Source organism: Lynx canadensis, chromosome D3 (assembly GCF_007474595.2).
Source record: "Lynx canadensis isolate LIC74 chromosome D3, mLynCan4.pri.v2, whole genome shotgun sequence".
In the NCBI taxonomy this organism is placed as follows: domain Eukaryota; kingdom Metazoa; phylum Chordata; class Mammalia; order Carnivora; family Felidae; genus Lynx; species Lynx canadensis.
This window is the reverse complement of record NC_044314.2, coordinates 2,741,878-2,763,229: the sequence shown is the minus strand read 5'-3', so window position 1 is coordinate 2,763,229 and position 21,352 is coordinate 2,741,878. Positions and strand designations below refer to the sequence as shown.

General features: G+C 50.3%; 1 long non-coding RNA gene across 4 annotated transcripts; it reads left to right on the top strand.

The window, feature by feature from the left end:
* The first annotated feature begins 2,732 nt into the window (after positions 1 to 2,732).
* On the top strand, positions 2,733 to 12,433 carry LOC115528629. 4 transcript variants are annotated; one of them, XR_004344301.1, is made up of 4 exons: positions 2,733 to 2,999; positions 5,699 to 5,797; positions 6,219 to 11,588; positions 11,702 to 12,433. It is a non-coding gene; the product is annotated as an uncharacterized LOC115528629 (long non-coding RNA). The 4 variants fall into 4 exon arrangements; XR_004344300.1 differs by having other exon boundaries at positions 5,699 to 10,088; positions 10,637 to 11,588; XR_003973321.1 differs by having other exon boundaries at positions 5,699 to 10,757; positions 11,260 to 11,588.
* Positions 12,434 to 21,352: the final 8,919 nt, after the last annotated feature.

Here is a 21,352-nt window from a genome sequence, read left to right as displayed (position 1 = left end):
GCATCTGGAGGAGAGACATGGAAAGAACGGCTTCGTGCCCTGATTTTGCTATGTCTAGCTGTGTGACCTTTGGCAAGTCACTTAACTTCTCTGGGCTTTAGACAGCTCATCTGAAAAATGAGAGGCCAGAACTAAATAAATCCTCCTATGTTAGAGTTTTATGATTCAGATTTAAAATGGCATATGTAAATATAAGCATAATCATGAAAGCAAAATGTATTGTATTTACTTAGGTTTTATTTTTTTTTTAATTTTTTTAATGTTTATTTATCTTGGAGAGAGAGAGAGAGAGACAGAGCACAAGCGGGGGAGGAGCACAGAGAGAGGGAGACACAGAATCCGAAGCAGGCTCCAGGCTCTGAGCCGTCAGCACAGAGCCCGACGCGGGGCTCGAACTCACAAACTGTTGAGATCATGACCTGAGCCCAAGCCAGATGCTCAACCGACTGAGCCACCCAGGTGACTCTGTATTTACTTAGTTTTTAAATATGCAACAACGTGAATCCCAGCTGACTTGTAGGGTGGGTGATTGGTGTTTTCCTCGTGTATGTTTCTCAATTCTTTACATGAGCATATTTAATATCCTGGAAGAAAATATTTTTTGAAAAAGCTTTGGATTGCACTGGTTAAAATGTGATAACTTGATTGAAATACAAGTCTGTTAAATCCATAAATACAGATGCAAGAAAGACATTTGTAATTTTCCAGTGACGAGTGGAGATATTTGAAACCCCTTGGTGTTTTTTAAGACGGAATTCTCTTCTACAGAATTAAGTTCTCTTTGTTTAAATGTGTTCTTGGTTTTCAAATTGAATAGAGTCCCTGGCACATACCTGTGGTTCTCATGATGTATGTGCATGTGCTAACTTCATTTACAGACAGCAGGGAGAGACGGGGCCTCTAATGCATCTTTCCCAATAAAAGGGCGTAGTCAGAAAAATACTTAGTCTGATAGTTTCATATATGAAACTCGGTCACTTATGATAGGTCCACACGAAGGACAAGACTAAAGCTGTGGTAAAATAATTTATAAGATACACGCAGTCATGTGCTTATGAAGAAAGTAATAAACCAGTGAAGACCGTTTAGTTCAGATTTCCAAACCAGGAAACTGTGATCTACATTAGGCAGAGAGCACGTTAATTCAATGGAAAGGGTTTTCTTTAACGGAACTATTTGTAGTGTGGACAGTCGAAATGATCTATCTCTTTGAGCTTGAAACACAAGTTGTGCGTTTTAAGAAGTAAAAGGCAACACAGTGGAAGGTACAGATATCGTCAAATACGGCAAGCGTCGCAGTGAATGTGGGGGGACGTCACACACCTGCCCCCGTGTGCCTCCCTGTGTTTGCTCACTGAGCCTGGGAAACTGAGACAGAGGTCATAGTGGACCTCAGCACACCCCGAGCCATGGGACCACAAGCCGTTTTTCCTCGGGACACAAGCAGCTCCTCGCTACATGCAGGGGTCCCGGGTGAACGCTGCCCTTGCTTGGTAAGGTGCACAACGACAGGCAGTCACTACCCTACCGATGCCTTTGTGTTTGCAAATTACTTGGGCAACTCTCGGAACACAAGAGAGATGGGATTAGGAAATGAAGAAATGCCCACGTGAGGTGGGGGCCCCACGGTTTTGCCTGGCTTCTCCGTGGTCTTTGTTATTCAAATATCCTGTTGTGTAAGTGCAAAGACAGGAAGTGAGTTCTACAAACCCTTACAACAACAGCAGTCTTGGGTTTCAGATAAGTAGGTGTGCCTAGTGCTTCGGGAATTGATACATATTTAGGTTTTTTTGTTTGTTTTTTGAAAATGCTGAAAAGTACTACATTTTCTCTGGGCAAAACATCTTTGGTGTTTCAAAAAAGCCCTGACATTACTGTGTAAATAGTCTCGTTAATAACTGCCTCTTGGGCCTGTCCCAGACTTTAATTGTTTAGCTTTGCGCTTTATTTGTGTCTCTCTCAAAACACTGCCGTGTGTCTTCAGAGGTGAGAGAGAGGTGGAGCTAGTGAGCAGCACAGAGTAGGCTGTGCATTGTTTTTGGCCCCGGGGAGGCTGGTTTTCCTGGGGATCAGACCCCCTGGGCGTGTGTGCGGGGAGAGGGACCCCCTTGCTCTGTCCCCCGCGGGGCTGGCTTTCTGCAGAAAGGGGGCTGCGGTGGGAGGGTTTCCTCTGCTGCTCAGTGCCCGCTCCTTCCTCTTTCAGGCCCAGAAGCCCAAGAACCCCCATGTGAGCCTTATTCACCACTCTGTTCCCATTTCCGTGCACTGGTTGTATTTTGGATTTCAGAGTTTGGAAGTCTAAACATTTTCCCGCACTGAGGAATACGCAAGGATTTTGGTTCAGACTCCAAGTTAGGAAACACCTACGGAGTTTGTGTGTTCGTAAGAAAAACTGGATGAAATGAAATAAAATGGCATGTTTTGGGGCGGGGGGTATGGCTGTTATTCATTTTATCGACACACCGTATTTTAAGTGAGCCTCCCAGGTCGTAGGATTGGGAAGCGGCCCTCCTGATTGTCCCGAATGAAACCTTGAACTGAGAATAGGGAGTGTGGGAGTTTGGGCTTTTCCAGTAGTTTCTGAGCTCTGGACTCTGGGATGGGGAATGAGTTCCTGGCTCGCCTCCGCCCCCTGCCTCCAGTGGGCCCAGAAGATCGCTTCCCCTTTCTGCTCCTCAAATAAGCCTCGGCCTGGCCTCCCTGCTCAGCTTTACCCCCGAGGCCAGCGGCCAATGAGCGAGTGCCAGTCTCCTGCTTGGACACAGTGAATGTCCTTAAGCCTCAACAAAATGACTAACGTGTCTTTAAAGTTTCTCTTAGAAGGGTCACCACATTCTGAGGAAGTTCAAAGAATATAAAATCGAACGTTGGGGGAGGAAATCGGCTGGCTACATTTTGCTCTGGTGTTTTCAGGCTGGCGATGGGCATTTAGCGCATTAATTACGCAAGACCCGCTACATTTTAAAAGTCATTTGAAGATTTGGGGAAGAGATCCAAAGGTACTATTTCAAAACACCATCAGTGCAAGTTTCTCGTGGCTGCTTCAGCTTTATTTTCCTTGTACTTTGTTGTTGTTGTTGTTGTTACAGTGTGTGAAAGTTGTTATGTTGAAAGCCATGTGCACATTTATGAACAAATCATTTTGAATAGCTGTTTGCACAAAACTTGAACTTAATAAGCTTAGGGAGAGGGAGCACCGCCCGCCCCTTTCAAGTGGCATTAGGGAAGCCCAGCTTTAAAAGCTTAATAATCAGGCACATATAACGCTCGGTAGGCAGTCTTGTTAGAAACTCCAATTTGGTCCAAAGACAGCTTTTTTAATGTGTTTGATTTGTGATTTCTCAGAAACTGGTAAATGGTTACAGTCACGTTGGTTTGTACCGGAACCGCTTGAAAACAGCCTTTGGCTGGCCGTTTTAGGCACCTGAGGGCCTGGGGTTTCTCAAACATTGAAAAAAACAAACCGATGGTCGTTTGGCCACTCGAAGCCTTATCTTTATTTTATTTCAAGAACGTTGAACTGCAGACGCACATCGCAGCACTGTAATAAGTGTATACTTATCTGTGTACGATATTGTATTTACATGTTTTATTAGATTTTAATAACGTGATTCTGTGGTGGTTACGGTTTGTTCTAGGAGTCCTACCCTTTGCTTACGTGTGACAACAAATTGATCCTTTAAGTATTATTTAATGGCTTTCGGGTTTGATACAGAATCTATTCACGCTCATTCCACGGACTTTGCAACAGGACAGTCTATCCGTGGAACTGTCAGACTCCCCAGGAAATAATAGCTTCTGACATTTGCAGTGTTAAAATATAGGATTAATGATCAGCTTTTAATGTGCAAATTAAGTATTCAGTACAAGAGTCCTTGCCTTTCCTTTTCCCAGTTTTATTTAACCCAGATGCTCTGCTGAATTCAGAAGCACGGGTTTAGTCTCCACCTAACCCAGCTCGGGTCAATGAGCTGCTAACTAGATTTTGGGGGTAAAATGGGAAATTACAAGACAGACTCCTTGGAAAAGTGGCATATTTCTAGCTCCACTGAAATGCCGTCAAGACCTCAGAGAAGTTAATGATTAACTGTAAAAACCGCAAGGCCCAAAATCTCAGTCCCCGAAGTACAAAAGCTGACACTCAGCTAAGCACTGCACGTCCTTCCTCGCCGTGGGGCCCCAGCCACCTGACGTGGGAGCGGAGGGCAAGTCCACGGCTTCCGTGTTCTGTAAGAAACGGTTCTCTCCCCTTGTTCTGGGTCAAACTGGAAAAGAGGCTTTCTCTCCCCTGAAAACCTCGGCATTGTCGCTGGCTTTCCTTAAGCCTTAATAACATTCTTCGTCAGCCGATCCTAAAATTCCATAGAGTGTTCACTCGTGGTTACCTATTAAAAGACGAGTTATATGCACTAAATTATATGGTTAAAAACTATCACCTATTTTTGTCAGTGGGAAAAACCATTTTAAACTAGCACGCTAAAAGGAGCTGTGTGTCTGTTGTCTCCACCACAAGAGGCGACATTTATTTTGCGCAGGGTACTTGCATGGCAGTGACGTTTCACTGCTGATGCTTCTGCTAAACGAAGTCCCTTTCTTTCTTGAAAAAAAGATTATTTGCCGTTTTCAAACCGTCTCCTTCTGCCTTTCGGTGGGCTCTTTGTTTCTTTAGCTGATCTTTTAGAAAGTTTATTTATTTTTGAGACAGAGAGAGAGAGAGACAGAGCGTGAGTGGGGGAGGGGCAGAGAGAGGGAGAGAGAGGGAGAGAGAGAGCACGTGAGCAGGGTGGGGGGTGGGGGAGGGTCGGAGAGAGAGGGAGACACAGCATCCAAAACAGGCTCCAGGCTCCGATCTGTCAGCACAGAGCCCGATGCGGGGCTCAAACTCGCGAACTGTGAGATCGTGACCTGAGGTGAAGTCGGAGGCTTAACCGACTGAGCCCCCAGGCGCCCCTTAGCTGATTTATTTGTTATCATGTGCACCAGCGATTGGCAAGGCTTTCTCTGTCATCGCTGCGTTGTTTGAAATGACGCGTGTGGCCTGGTAATGTGGGTTCACGGGGCACTCCCAAGTTCCACACCAAGGACAGTGGCGCCCAGGAGCCTTTCCCGGCCGCACGCAGTAGCTCACCCCACATTTGCCGCCAGCAGAGTCTTGGGGTCACTCTTTAAAGCAAGGTCTCCGGGTGAACCGGAGAAGTACAGTTCTAGGACCGGGAGCTTCGGTCATAACAAAGTGCCTCTAAATGGCTCCCAGGCTCCCTCTTCGTTACTTTAGTAACAAACCAATTTAAATGGACACAACTGATTTCTAAGAATTCCAAGCAATATATTGTTGATGGCCTTTGAGACACGTAAGCCACAGATAAGCTAATCTTAACCGATTCTCTTTCCGGGACATTTGGATGTGTGGCCGTGAGAGGCAGAGGTTTACAGAGCATGGTTTTAAATTAGTACGGCATTCACTGAGTGACACTGGATTATTAACACTAATACACATGTGCACCTTGAACAAGACCCTTGATCTTAACCAGCGAAAACCCGAGCCCGTTCCTGAACAGAGACTAAACTCTGTTTGTAATGAACATTCAGCCAGAGTCCCACGTGTGCTGGTTAATGGGGCAGGGAGTTTGGGGGCAAGTGGGTTCAGCAAAGGGGCTGGTGAATCCCGTGGCGTATAAAAGGCCACCTTTCTTTTCAGTGTTGCGAGACCGACGGCCTTTCGTGTTGAATCAAGACGCCTTCCACTCACAGAAGTGCTTCTGACCTAAGTGGAAATTGAATTCAGGCCCAGGAGCAGGTAAGAGTGCCTGGTCTGGGGCGTGGGGAGTCTTAGGGGGTTCTTTCTCCATGGGTTTTGAGAGCAAAGTTGCCCTTCGGAGAGCACGACGCGGTGAACGCTGGTGTGACAGACCGAGCCCGGGAGGCCACATCACAAACACATGCCGGCCAGAAATCCTTATTAATGTCACTGAGATCACTTCAAATTTATGGTATCGACAGCGATGCGAATAATGATCGCACAAGGGCCGTAATGGCAGCACCCGGCAAAGAGGGTCTGTTTTCTTCATCTGGATTTTTATTTTCTGTAATACGTGAGAAAACCGAATCGAGGGATGGGCTTTCGTGGTTGCCAGGAAACAGGTGTTTACGTTGTGAAGATAAGTGTTTGTCAAATATCAGTCATTTCAACCACCCTTTGGGCATCTTCCGCTCCGCAGAGGTGCCCGCTGATAATGGCCCGCTGATCTGCCAGCAACATCACGCAGAGAAGTTTCTGGCGAGGGTTCCTTTCTGTCGCATATAGATGTCCAGGCCTCTGTCAACTCTGCACCAGCCAAAGCCCTGAAACGATTCGGGGGAAGTCAATATTCCAAGAAAGGCTTTTCCTCAGAAGAAAACCCGGTTTCACACCTGGGTCGAGGATCTCTGTCAGGACGAGCCCTCTCGGTCTTTCCACCGAGAGGGAGCCGCTTGCCAGAAAAAGCGAATTAACTGCGTTAAGCTTCGAAAAGGAAAATTAAGTGGGCTTTAGCATTTTTTCAACCTGTTTTCTGTTACCTGGGAACACCTTTTAAGGGAAGTTGAAAACACTGCAGTTCTTCAAAACCTAAGTGGAAAATTGGGGTAGAAACTATCTTCAGCCATGGAACAACTGCTGTCTCAGAAAGTCTCTAACGTCCATAATTCTATTGAGTAAATGCCAAGAAACACCCAGCAATTGTCAAGATTAACTGGTAAATCAATCCTGTTTGGAAAAATCACTGAAACGCCTATTGCCAGGCATCTGACCCTCTCCTACCCAATGTGTTGCTGATGTGGGGTTGTCCACACGGCCTTGGGGTCCCCAAACCTTAAGTCAACTAGGACTACAAGCTGATTAGCGCCCAGCAGGATGCACACCAGTGACAGGAAAGTGACAATCTGCACAGAATTCACTTACGCTTCGAGAGAACAGAGACTGAGAGGCGTGCCCTGACCACTGGGCAGGAAAGACAGGGATCATGTCTCCACTAGCCTCAGATGTCAACTACGATCAGCTTCTAGTTTCCAAAGTAACAAAATAAATGATTAATTAACACTTAGATGTCACCATGTACTTTTCGCATTTAGAAATCTGCGTAGCTTGCCGATCCAAAAAAACGTTACGGACACCTTTAAATGGAAATGTCCAGGTACCGCCTTCTCAAATATTTATAGTCTTGCAAGCTTTTCATGTCCCTTAGAGACTGATCAGCGGTCCTTTAACCAGCATCAAATACATCATGAGAAAAGAAATAAAAACAAAAGACGCAAATGAGACCGAGAAAAGCAGAACTTAGAAGCTGTCTGTCTGTCTGATTCTCGGACGGTTGCCTAGGCAGTTTTATTATTTTAGAAACCATACGAAAGAACTGTGTATTAGTTAACTTATTCATTCTGTTGAGAAATGGCCCCAGCCAGTGGCTGTCTCACGGCGTCAGGGAAAGCCGGGTCATCATTCCCCCGCACAGGACGGCGGGGGGGGGCAGGCTGTCCGCGCAGAGCCGGGGGCTTCTCCTGGGGTCCTCACCGGTGGGCTCTCGGTGCCTCTCTCGGCTGCTTTATTCACCAAGAAGAGCGCGATGTGGGGTCGAGGCAGCGACGTTGTCCCAGTAGGAGCACGAAACCTTCCACATTTCCACCGCCCAGAGCTCCGCGTGAGCTGGCTGGGAGCCGAAAGCCGAGTGGCCCCGCAGGGTGACGTGTCTGCGGAGGGACAGCGAGCCTGCCCCCGGAGCGCGTGCGTGCACCTGCAGCCTCACTGCGGGCAGCGACGGGGAGCCCTGCCCCGCCCGGCACCCGGGCACCAGGATCGTGTGTTCGGCTGCAGTCCTAGCCTCACCTAGCCGGACTTTCCCCGGGGCCCGGCTGCCCGCTGCATCACCATAGCAATGGACAAACACGGTGAGAGTCTGCAGGCCCCGCAGCTGCGGAAACCCTGCCCTCCTGGCCGCCCCGCGGGAGGGGCCGGGCTAATTTCCATGCGGCGTTTGGGGATGTTGGGATTCAGAGATCAAAGAAGGTCAAAAGGGGGCCGTTGGAATGGCAGATATTTATTGTGTTTAATATAAATACAAACGTGTCCAAGAAGAGAAACTGAAACCTTAACAGGCCTGTGGATGGCGTTTGGTAAATAGAAAAGAACACATCTTGAAAGCAGGCGGCTGGTGAAATTGCCTGGCACTGCAGAAGCTGTCGCGATTTAAACTGGGACAAATTAAGACAGCAACAATCTTCACCGACATCGAACATACACATTAGTTGAAAACCTTGAGGAAGACGTCTAGCTGCACTTGAGAAACGCTTTGGGAAACCTTCTGGCCACAAATGCAAACACAGCCCAGCGCACTTTAGAAATTTCTGGTCGCCCTCCTTAGCTGCGCTCGTTGTATTATTAAGAGTGTTTGCTTCATACCATTAACTGTGCAGTCAAGTTGGAGCCCGTTAAACAGCATTAATTTGACAAATTGTGGGATGGGGGTGTGAGTGCCGGCTGGAGAAAGGGGCTTTGTGTTTCGGGGTCTCCATTAGTGAAACAATAAATAAGGCTATGGTAAAACTGATATGATGGGAAATGACTTCTATTCAGTTAACTCAATTATTAGTGCTAATTGGGGCCAGGTGAAGCATGGATAATTGAAATTCACAGATAATCCAAAAACCTCTATTTAACCAATAACTTCAAACTTCTTCCCCATCAAACCAATTACCAGAGGAGCTAACAAATAGAAAAAATGGATTAAATTGAATTTTGCCTCCCCAAAGATTACCACTATGATGTCTTTCTATTGATTAATCCACAACAAGAGCCAAGGGTTGACTGCATTCAAGAGACTAAATTACAGACAGTCCCCAACAATTGAAAAGGAAAAGGCTATGTCCCAAAGTTGATGACTCCACTACCTGAAGCTCAGAATGCTTTTTCGCAGAGCACCATATTCCTCAGGGGCTCTGAGGCAGCCCCGAGGGGCCAACTGGTGACCTAGTGACACTGGAAATATATTTAGCATCCTAACTCCTTTAATGAATCCCCTCTGAATCCTAAAGCCTTATCCTCCAGCCCCTAAATCTCTCTGAGCCCTAAATCTAAGGGGTTTTTTTTAGTTGAGGTAAATTCACATAAGGTTAACAACCATTGTGAGTTGAGTGTGCACGTCAGTGACATCTAGAACATTCACGAGGCTGTGCGACCACCCGCCTCTATCAACTGTCTCAACATTTTCATCGCCCCCGAGAGAAACCCCTTTGGGACCCTCAGCAGCCACTGCCCGTTGTCCCCTCCCCCCAGCCCCTGGCGACCGCAGATCGCCTCACTGGAGCTGTGGGTTCCCCTGTTCTGGACATTCCATGTCAACGGAATCATGCAACATGTGGTCTTTCGTGTCTGGCTTCTTTCACTGACATAATCTATTTAAGGTTCATCCGTGTGATCGCATGTGTGAGGACGTCGTTCCCTTTTATCGCCAAATGACTCTCCGTGGTCTGGACGGACCACACGTTCTTGACCCACCTGTCAGCTGATGGACGCTTGGGTTGTCTCCATCTCGCGGCCACGTGCAACCGTCACCCCTAAGGTTGCACCCTGACATGCCCTGCCCTCGGAGGAAATGGGAAGTGGAGGGGGAAGGGTGGACAGAAGCTTGGGAAGCAGGGGGGCCCTTGTGGCGGAGCATGGGGAGGCTCCTCCCGTGCGCCGGGCCGCGGCACTCCCAGGCGCTGGCATCTGGGGCGGGCATCCCTCCCACGGGGCTGCCGTCGGCAGGGACATTCCGCTAGAAGCATCGACAGTGAGGGATAATTCGAGACAGTGTCAACCATGGTGGAGAACACAGGGAGACATGGAACCCGTCAGAGAGGGGCACGAGGGAGGCCAGAGGAGGCCCGCTGGGGGCAGGTACCTCCTTCAGATTCGGGTGTCGCTGGTTCCCGAGACGGAGAGCAGAACTGGACTGACCCAGCGAGAAATCTGGCAAGTGTCGTTGGCCTGTTCTCCGCTTTTCTGAAAACACAGGCGCCAGGAGAGGTTTCCATAGCAGCTTCCAAATCGGACACCAAACTTCACTCAGCAGGTAATTCTGTTCCCCCAGCGCGTGACCTGGGTGTCCCCGTGCCCATCAAACCCACACCTCACGCAGAGTCCTCCTGCCTTAGAGCGCTACGCCTCCACGCTGCGCCCACCCTCTGCCTCCCTCTGCACCCTGCATCCTTGCCAGGACGGGGGAGGCTGGCCGGCGGCCACAGCACATTCCAGAAGGCCAAATGCAAGGTCTTCCCTGGCTTCCGTGGTGTGCGCTTGGCATTTTTCAACGACTTCTGTTGGCCAGTGTTCTTTATGGTAGAACAGGATGAGCTACATCATTTCTGGCTGTGCAATTTGACAGCTGTCTGTATGTGATTTATATATACAAGCGTGTCTAGAGAGAGCGACATATATGTGCACATGTGTGTGCCCATGCGCACAAACGTAATTTTGTGATGACGGTTATATTTATCCCTGTTTGCTTTACTTATTCCATAGACTTCATTGTAAATTCAAAAAAGAAAATTGGTCCAAAATCCAATCACACCGGCACATTAACACTGAGTTTTTCATATTTCCTTTCTGTTGTTGTCACAGGACATTGATAGTTTTCCATTTCTCCTTTTCCACGTTTCGTCACTTTTCTTGGCGTCCTACAGTTTGTAAAAGGTACAGATGGCGGCCGCCATGCTTGCGGGCGCTGAAGGACCCGGTCAAGGTAAGGACGGCCCCTGCTGGGTCTGCTCAGTCCCAGCCAGGTTGCAGGAGGAGTCGGGGGGCAGCCAAGGGGTGCCCCCAGATGTGCGCCTGCCTTTCTCGTACAGTGAGTCAAGTGCTGTAGATGCCAGGGGCCCCAGCTTCCTCATGACAGTGGCCAGGCCGGTGGGGGAGCCCCTGGTGTCCCCTCCATTTTCTTAGTGACACAGTGGGCAGAGACCAGTCCCTCTGCCCCTGCAGGGACGCCTGTGTTTCTAAAGTGCACGGGGCTGAGTTCCAACTCACTGCCTCCCGGAGCCTCCAGGGTTCCAGACCCCCTTCCGGTCTTACGCGCAGGTCGTCCCTGGTTCGCCCTCTGTCGGGACTGGGAGGGACAGTGCGGCGGGACACTTGGGACAAATAGTTAGCAGGCCGATCCTGGAGGGCCTGGCTCCTGCCCTCCTCAGTTACCTGCCTTGCCGTTGGCCCACGCGGACCCTGAGCCAACCGGCCCCTTTCTGAAGCCCAAACCAGGTCCTGGGAGCCGTGGACAAGTCTGTCCCCTGGACAGACTGCAGACCCAAGCTCCGCTTCTGGGCGGCCCCAAACGGCCGTGGTCATCGTTTGTTTCTGCTTCTTCGCCCACCTCGCTGAATCTCCGTCAGTCTCCAGAGAAGTCTCCGTGCCTTCCCCAGTTCCACCATCCTGCCCAATGACGCGTCTGCAGGTGACACGCTGGCACGTTGTTAACAGGAACAGAGTTAACACCAACTTTTACTCTCCTCTCTCCTCCTCCGAATCACCTGCCTTTCTCTCCCGGCCTTGAGGGGCGGCGCACCCCTCTACTGCTGAGGTCAGTCTGTCCTGGGACCTTTTCACCATCATCGTCATCTATGGTCAGGTCATTTCCCACCCACTCAGTTTTTATTCTTCTCTCGGTCGACACGCGTGTCCACATTCTTCCAGCTGGAAAACCGGCCACAAGGACCGGGGAGGGCGTCCCAAAGCCCCTGAGCGCCCGGCGCCTCCTTACCCCGCGATCCGGCTGCGGAGACCGCACTACCGCGTGAACCGTGTGGCGGACGGACGGCAGGTGCTAAGGAGGAGGTTCACGCAGGAAGTGTGCATGGGTGCGCGGGATGCCCCTCAGAACACACGCGCGTGCACCCCGAAGATGACACCCAGGCCGCTGACCCAGGAGCAGCTTCTACTGCCTTCCTTGTGCCCTCGTCCGTTTCCCGTACTTTCCGCGAGCAACACATGAACACACGGCGACTTTTAGCGAGCACTGAGCTAAGAGCTGTAGTGCCTTGGCTCGCTTAACTTTTCCAGCTGCTCTGAGGATTGTCCCCTTACGACCCCTGTCTTATAGACAAGGGAGCTGATGCTTTGAGCGCCCAAGAGGCCTCTGGAGCCGGCCGGCCCCCCAGTGCTCTCACACCTGTGGCTGTGAAGCGGGAGCGGGTCCCCATGGCCAGGGCTGGCGGGACGTACACCCGGAAGAACTGAAGGAGGCGGGATGGGTGGCAGCAGAAGGTGGGCTGAAGAGCGAGCCCTCACACGGACCGTCACTGGAAGTGGGCGGCGTCTAGGGGGCCTTCGTAAGCTTGCGGGGCAGGTCCTTCCAGGCGAGGCGACTCTGGGAGGCGTCCTCAGCTGTAGGCTGTCACCACCCTGGAGGGGTGAGGGGTGAGGGGTGAGGGGCTTCAGTTCCGAGGGGGATCTGGATGGCCCGCTGTGTGCCCACGACAAACCCCCACGGACTCTCGAGGGCACATTCAAATCTCACTTCCCCCAGGGAGCGTTCCTCGATTACCCTGATCAGGATGGGCCCTAACGACCCCACAAAAATACCTTGTGCCCGCTGGGTGATCACCTTCTCCCTTCCCCCCGTCGGGCCCTGGTGATCTCCAATCTGTCTTCTCTCCTGGACATCGCCTACAAGAAGAACCACGGTACGTGTCCTTCTGTGCCTGGCCTCTTTCACTGGGCAGAGTTTGTCAAGGTTTGTTAGCACTGCATTTTTGGGTCTCCCCCCAAATTTATGTGTTGAACCCTTAACCCCCGGTGTGATGGTACGAGGAGGTGGGGCACTGGGAGGTGATTGGGTCATGAGGGGGATCGGTGCCCTCATAAACCACGGGGAGCCATGGGATTTCTGTCCGCTTGGGGAGCACACCGCGAGGAGGCACCATCCACAGGCCAGGAAGATGGTCTTCACCAGATCCGGGCTCTGCCGGCACGTCCCTATCAGACTTCCAGCCCCCAGAACTGTGACAGATACGTGTCTGTTTGTTCAAGCTGCCGTGCCTGGGATACTGTGCTAGGGACGCCTGAGTAGATTAAGCAGGTGCATCCCGGGAAGCGGTTCGGGACCTGGGAGCAGCTACAGATGCACAGCTACCTTCAGTAGCAAGAGTGATGGTTATCGTATAAAATTCATCATCCAGGAGCACCTGGGTGGCTCCCTCAGTTGAGCGTCCGACTCTTGGTTTTGGCTCAGGCTAGGATCTCGTGGTCCGTGGGTTTGAGCCCCGCGTCGGGCTCTGTGCCGACAGTTTGGAGCCTGGAGCCTGCTTCGGATTCTGCGCCTCCCTCTCTCTCTGTCCCTCCCCCGCTCACACTCTGTCTCTCTCTCTCTCTCTCTCTCTCAAAAATAAATAAACATTAAAAAAATAAAATAAAATTCTTAATCTGTACCTCGGCCATCAAAAGGACGAAGCCCAGATGATACGCTGCATAAAATAATCACCACCCTTGTTGCTGAAGAGAATTGTATGTTCACACCTGCTCCCTGGCCCCACACTGTGCCCTTGGCTGTCAGATCCTTGGCTCTTGGGATCTCTCACCTTGGCTCTTGAAACCATCTCTCCTTGGCTCTTGGGATCTCTCTTGGGATCCCAATATTTTAGGGAAAATATTGAAAAACAGGTAGCAGTAACCGTTTTCAATATTTTAGTGTACGTATTTCTTTTATTTTAATCGTTTATTAAGTTTCAAGCGTGCAATATAGTGGTTCCACAGTGTTTCTCAGTGCCGGTCACGATAGGGGTATGCTTAGTCCCCATCACCCATTTCACCCACCATATGTCTTATTTTTAAGGAAATATATACATCCACATGATTTGTCATAAAGTTCAGCTCCCACACATCCTGAGGAGTTTTATAGCATCCGAACTCTTTTCGATACTCATGGGATAAAGCCATCGTCAGCTCGGTCTTATTGTCAAATATCCTTTCTTTCTCTACTACAGGAAATGTGTTTCTTTACAAAAGGGTCAGTTGAGGAAAACTCTCACTTATTCTCATCCTTCTGATGAAATTTTCCAGTTCAGAGTCCGCTGCACCCGCACCAGAATGCCGTATGCTTATTAGCGCATCGAGTACCTTGAGGCTATGATTAGGCACCTGCACCCCGTTTCTTAAAACCTCTGCCTTCAAAAGTTATGGGCAGAAGACAGAGGACCTGCTTCTGTGGCTGAGCTACGTGACTCACTGTGCCCCTGGGCCTTGAGAGAATCTGCCCCCTTGAATCGGGGATGCGGTTGGTGTTTCTAGAAGGTCACAGGACATGGTTGTTCTTCAAGATTTGGGAGGGGGGCAGGAATCACTCTGAGTCTCGTGGAGGGTCCTGGCTCTTCTGACCACTTGTGCTGGGGGGTGCTGGCCCGTGGGGCAACCGGCTGAAACCACAGCAGCCTGGAGACCGAGGTCCAAGCAGGGGGACAGCAGAGGCTGTCCGAGGAGGAAGGGCCTCTCGTGTGCTGCTAGACCTGGCTGTCGTGGGGCGAGGGCCACGACGTCAGGCCTGTAGCAGGCCAGCTGGCAGAGGTCCCCAGCTGCCGCCCGAGTCTTACCTCGTTCTGGTGTGGGGGACACTGCTTGTCGTGGCCTGACGTGTTTGGATCTGTCAAGAGGGAACCTTTTTTCTCACAAGACACAAGAACAAAGCGTGGGATTAGTTTTATGTGAACTTAGATGTTCCCATTTAGCTGATAGGAAAAGCATGGCGTAGCGGCTAGAAACAGTGCTGGCTCGCCCGCTCGGCACCTGTTAGTAGCCCTGCTGGGCCTCAGTCTCTCCATCTGAACACAGGGACGACGAGGGTGCCGAGGCACCCAGGTCCACGAGCCTGGTGTGAGTGAGGCTTAAGCCAGATAATGTTTTTAAGGCACTCGGGACAATGCCCAGCACAACGTAAGTGCTACAGACAAGTTCCGTGCAATAAAGCCCGTTCAAGACTACACACCAAAGCGTGTTGACAGGTGTCAGGAAAGGGGGCAGCGACTTGACCTGCCGTGGGGAGAAGATCATCTCCTCCCGCGCCCTCAGCGTATTCCCTTGTAAACCGGGCGTGAAGCACGCGTGTGTGTTTATGGGCGTCCCTCCGGGCGCTCCGATCGCGGGCGCCCACCGGCCACTCGCCCTGGAAAAAGTCGGCCAAGGAGGTCAGCAGACCACGGGAAGGAGGACCTCAGGAAACAGTGTGTTTTCTGAGGCTGGTGGGTCAAATACAACTGGCCCTCGTTTGCTGGTTTCTGTCAGCGACTGTCTTCCGCGGAGCCGACAGGCAACCTGACAGGTGCAAGAGGAGGTCTGTGTCCAGAACAAGACAACCTCAGGTCACTTCACGCCCCTCCTGGGAAGGCGTTCGCCCGCGCGAGGGGGCCCAGAGGTACCAGGATCGGCCATTCCCTGGGGCACGGCCGCCTCCTCTCAGCCACGGTGACCACGTTGTAGAGAGAGCAGGGCATGCATGTATGACACTGGCCAACGCACGGATCCCAAGTGACTGTCCCAGAGGTGCCTCTGTTTACCGGTGAATCATCTCCGCTGAAGCCGCTAAGAATTCACGTCCGAGGGAAGAAAGCCGTCCAGTCCCAGCTAATTCGTGGAACGCTACTTGACAGAATTTGCTTATAATATTAACGATTCCTGGGGCGCCTGGGGAGCTCCATCAGTTAAGCGTCCGATTCTTGACCTCGGCTCAGGTCATGATCTCGAGGTTCATGAGATCAAGCCCCGTGTCGGGCTCTGTTCTAACAGCGTAGACCCTGCTTGGGATTCTCGTTCTCTCCCTCTCTGTCTGCCTCTCCCTCTCTCAGAATAAATAAAACACTAAAAAATAATTTCGAATATCTCCCAGGAAAATACAGCATTTAGGAGCTTTGTAAGTCCGCACGAAGGCAACGTTAGAATTTCACACAGAGCACCCCAAAATGAGGTGCTGGGACAGGGAGCAAGACCGGTGTCATCGCATAGGCTGTGGCTATCGGTTTTGATTGCTGGTTCACCTTACTGAGGGTCCGGACCGTGGGGCAGTCGGGGCGGCAGGTCTGATGGGCATTAGAGACGGGACAGTCTAGCACGGTTACCCTGTAATACTCAGCAGAAACACCCACCGCCAGGACAAAGTCGACAACCAAGGCTCCCGCGGTTTCCAGCAAGCACTGCCAACACTCCGGGACCTGGGGCCAGTGACTGGGAATAGCGTCCCTCTGCCACAGAGCTGGCCACTCCGGAGGGCAGGCCGACATATGGACGCACACATTGGGTCACGGGCAACGTGGTAAGTGAGGACACGAAGGGGTCACGCTGTGTGGGAGAGCTGGGAAGGCTTCTCAGGAGGACGGCCATCGAGTGGGCAGGCAGGTCCCAGCCTAGTGGCCACAGCATTGGTGCAGATGGGTACGTGTCCCGGTGGTGCTGTGGGGGAAGGGGCAGAAGGGACTCGTCTCCCTGGCTGGGGAGGAGGAGGTGACGGGGTGTGGGTGGAGGGCAGAGACTGATGGAGGGCAGGGCTCTGTCTGGGACAGGGAGGGACGGCCCCCAACAGTTGGGTTTCCGTGTCCTTCTCCCTCGTTCTAGCCCAAGGCCATCCTCTGGCCAGCACACAGCCGGAGTTAATAGCCGGCTGTATATAATCCACGTAACCTCAGCTGGGCTAGGGCTAGCTGGGGTTATTTTGGAATTTCAGCAAACTAGCCCCGAATCAAAATGGTACCTGTTTACTCCACTTGCCCCTAAGGAGATACGATCACGTTCCCTCTGGTCCTGCTTCTGTGTGAAGGTCCCTGTGACTTCACAATCAGCCTTAATATGGGCAAAAATGGGGGCACCTGGGGGGCTCAGTCAGCTGAGCATCCGACTTCGGCTCAGGTCATGATCTCACAGTTTGTGGGTTCGAGCCCCGCGTCGGGCTCTGTGCCGACAGCTCGGAGCCCGGAGCCTGCTTCGGATGCTGTGTCTCCTTCTCTCTCTGCCCCTCCCCCGCTCACGCTTTGTCTCACTCTGTTTCTCAAAAATAAATAAATGTAAAAAAATTGTTTTAATATGGGCAAAAATGTTTGAAACGTCAAGATGGGTAGGACAGCGAGCAGTCTCATCTACAGGTATGACGCGTTTCCACGTCTGAGTGCAGATTTAGGGGACACTAATTAAATTGGCTAACTTTATGTGTGGAGCAAAATGCAGTCCCCACGTCCCCCCTTTTCATCTTACTCATTTCCTAGGAACTAGAAAATTACACAGCATTTAAGAGTCAAAAAAAAAAAAATAATAGTGAGTGAGGAAAATAGGTCCAAAAATAGATCTGACATTTTCAGTGTATTTACAAGGATAGGCGGTTTGACTTTTTACCGTTTCGTTATCTTTGTGCTCCGAGCACTAGAAGAGCGGTCCGATTCTGCGTTGGAAGAGACAAGCGTTTTACTTGACGATCCTGTAGAAAGATGACGTCCTCCACTTCCGCAGACCTAGTGGTTTCTGCGAGACTCCTGGCCGGGGGGCGTTAGCGGGTCACATAATACGTGCTAAGACGTGAGCAAGTGAAATTTCTCCCAGAACGTGGCTCCTAGCCCCTCTGTGGTTTGAATATCTCCACGTGCACAAGTATCTTTGTTTTCTCTGAGTTGGGAGCCAGTTTTAAACAGTCCGGAGAGAGCCAGACAGGAAGGAACACTTAGCAGCAAAGAACATAAGACGGAGCTCAGGTGCATCAGCAGTTCAGCTGCCGAGGTGCTATTTTTATTCGGCTTGATAGAAAACCACCGAGTCAGAATCCCATCCGATGGGACGCCCTCAGACGCTGCCCGCGCATCGCAGAGTCCTGCCTCAAGCCTGCTGGGCCCTCCTGCCCGAAGGAGTCTGTGTCCTGGACCGTCAGCCCCCACTCCGAGCAAGGAGGGAGCAAGCCTGCCTCCAGAGCCTGCAAAGGGCACTTCCTGTCTCTCTGTCGTCCATCCGGAAGGGTCTCAGCGGATTATGTGGAAGGGGAGGGAAGGAAGCCTGGCTCCTCTCCTGAACCCCGGAGAGATCTCGCTTTACGGGCTGGGGAGTGAAGGGGCAGCTACAGACAGGGCAGAGGTGGCTGGACCCTAAGTTGGGGGACAGACGCAGGAGCCTTTTGAATTCTTCGCATCCGTATACCTGTTGCACACACCTTCTCCTGTACGTGAGGAGCGGCCCAGGACCAGTGTGGAACGTAGAAGTTTCTGCCAACTCCCAGCTTCCTTCACTGTCCTGTTTGTCCCGCATCCTACGGAGTTCTTCACTGGACAGACCTGGACCATCTCTTTTCTTTACAGCCAAGATAGAGTTAGGACAACAGGAGGCTGCAGGACGCTCGTCTGGGGACAGTGCCGTCATTTTTAAGCATGGATGTTTGTGGACATAACTCACCTAAAATCACAACAGAGCATATGAAAACATGGGTCACCGGGCCCACCCCCGAGGATATCTGATTCAGCAGATCTGGGGCTGCCGAAGATTCTGCTTTTCTAGCAAGTTCCCGGGCGAGGCCAGTGCCCCTGGTCTGCAGGTCACATTTGGAGACTCGAGGGCCACGCGGGACGCGGTGAGTACCGGCTGCCTCTGGGCCGCGCGGTGGGCACTGTGGGAGCGGGAGGAGAGGCTCTAACTGTGCCTAATTCTTCTGCATCTGAAGGTGTTTGCAAGACTTAACACACCTATGACTTACTACCTGTCCTTTGTGTTTGAGTTTCTTTCAATGAGAACCTGTTGCTCAGCAAACGGTATTTTTACTTACAATTAAAAAAATAAACCCGAATGATATTCTTACCTTCCCGAAGACTAGCGATGCTATCTGGGCTCTGAGCCATGCGGCTTTCCATTTTGTAGGTCCGACCAGAAGAGCTGGCTGCATATTTTAGAAACTATAAATGATGATCACATGTGAACTTGGGGCTGGCCTTTGATAACCACATAAAAATTACAAAAAGAATTTAGAATTAAAAAAAAATAACAAGTCAATCTGGCACATTTTTTAAACGATACGCATAATTGTTATTGGTGTTCCTGATAACGAGGCGATAAGGATAAGCAAAGTAACTAATTAGGTGGGGTTTTTTTTCTTGTAACCCAAACGATTTATTTTTATGGTGTTACTTTTCCGCGGTTCGCCAATGTTGATTGTAACCAGCTCTGTACCATCAGTGCAGAGCCCAATGTGGGGCTCAAACTCTGGAACCGCGAGATCATGACCTGAGTTGAGATCAAGAGTCGGACACTTAACCGACTGAGCCACCCAGGCACCCCTCCGTGAAAAATTTTTAACAACATTTTATTTGAGCACAGTTGACCCACCACGTTACGTGAGTCTCCAGGGTACAAGGTGGGGATCCAGCTTCTCCATGTGTTATCCGGGTCGCTGTGTTCCCAAGCATGGCCACCATCTGGCACCGTGCAAGGCTACTACGATACCGTCGAGCGTATTCCCGGTCTGTGCCTGTTATTCCTGTGACTTACTCTTTCCATAACCGGAAGCCAGGACCTCCCCCTTCCCTTCCCCCACCCCGCCCAGCCCCCCCACTTGGTCCCCTGTGGCAACCACCAGTTTATTCTCTGTAGTCAAGAGTCTTTTGTGGGGCCCCTGGGTGGCTCAGTCGGTTGAGCGTCTGACTCTTGGTATCAGGGCAGGTGGTGATGATCTCGTGGGATCGAGGCCCACGTCAGCCTCTGTGCTGAGTGTGGAGCCTGCTTTGGATTCTCTCTCCCTCTCTCTGCCCCTCCCCTGCATGCTCCCCCCCCCTCAAGTAAACAAATAAGCATTTTTTTAAAAAGTCTTTTTTTCTTCGTTTGCTTGTTTTGTTCCTTAGATTCCACATATGAGTGAAAACCATATGGCATTTGTCGTTCTTAGGTTGGCTTATTTCATTTCGCATCACACCCTTTAGCTCCGTCCGTGTTGTTGCCACATCTCGCCCTTTTTAATGGCTGAGTACTATTCCATTGTGTCACATCTTCTTTATCCATTCATCTAGGGGTGGACACGTGGGCTGCTTCTGTATCTTGGCTATTGTAAATAATGCTGCGATGAACATAGGGGTGAATACATCTTTTTGAATTAGTGCTTTTGTTTTCTTTGGGTAAATAACCAGGAGTGGCATCCTTGGATCACATGATATTTCCATTTTTAACTTTTTGAGTTGTTTTTCTCAGAGACTGCACCGATTTTAATTCCCACCAACAGTGCACAGAGAGTTTCCTTTTCTCCGCATCCTCACCAAAACTTGTTACTCCTTGTCTTTTTAATATTAGTGTCTCTGACAGGTGGAAGGCGGTATCTCAAGGTGGTTTTGATTTGTATTTCCCTGATGATGAGTGACACGGAGCGTCTTTTCATGGGTCGGTTGGCCATCTGGACATCTTCTTTGGAAAAGTGTCTAGTCAGGTCCTCTGCTCATTTTTTTAATCGGATTGTTTGGATTTTTTGGTGTTGAGTTGTATCAGCTCTTTATATATTTTGGATACTAACCCTTTGTCAGATATGTCATTTGCAAATATCTTCTCCCGTTCAGTAGGTTGTCTTTTAGTCTGGCCAGCTGCTTCCTTTGCTGTGCGGAAGCTTTTTATCTTGACGTAGTCCCGATGGTTTATTTTTGTTTCGGCTTCCCTTGTCTCAGGAGACCGATCCAGAAATGTGTTGCCACAGCCGACGTCAGAGATTTTTCTGCCTGTGCTCTCTTCTAGGATTTTTACGGGTCAGGTCTCACATTTAGATCTTTAACCCATTTTGCGTTTATTTTTGCGTATGGTGTTAGAAAGTGGTCCAGTCCCATTATTTTGCATGTCGCTGTCCAGTTTTCCCAACACCATTTGTTGGAGACACTGGCTTTTCACCACTATATATTATGGCCTCCTTGGTCATGGATTAATTGACCACATAGCACGGGTTTGCTCCTGAGCTCTCTGTTTTGTTCCATTGACCTACGTGTCTATTTTTGTGCCAGTACCATACTGCTTTGATAACTATGGCTTTGTAGTGTATCTTGAAATCTGCAGTATATCTTGAAATCTCGTGTTACCTCCAGCTTTGTTCTTCTTTCTCAGGATGGCTTCAGCTATCTGAGGCCTTTTGCTGTTCCATAAAATTTTATTGTTATTTGTTCTGATTCTGTGGACAAGGCTGTTGCCCCATGAAATTAAAATCAGTCACCTTATGTCTAGAAACCATGTCTTAAAGTAGATCCTTTTAAGAGAGAATATTAGCTGAACCACATGAATTGCTATTTGTGTGTGTCCAAAATGGTCAAATATCAGCGATTTCACGTGGTGCAGCTGAATATTTTTCTCCGATGAGCAATGTTTCTGTTGGAG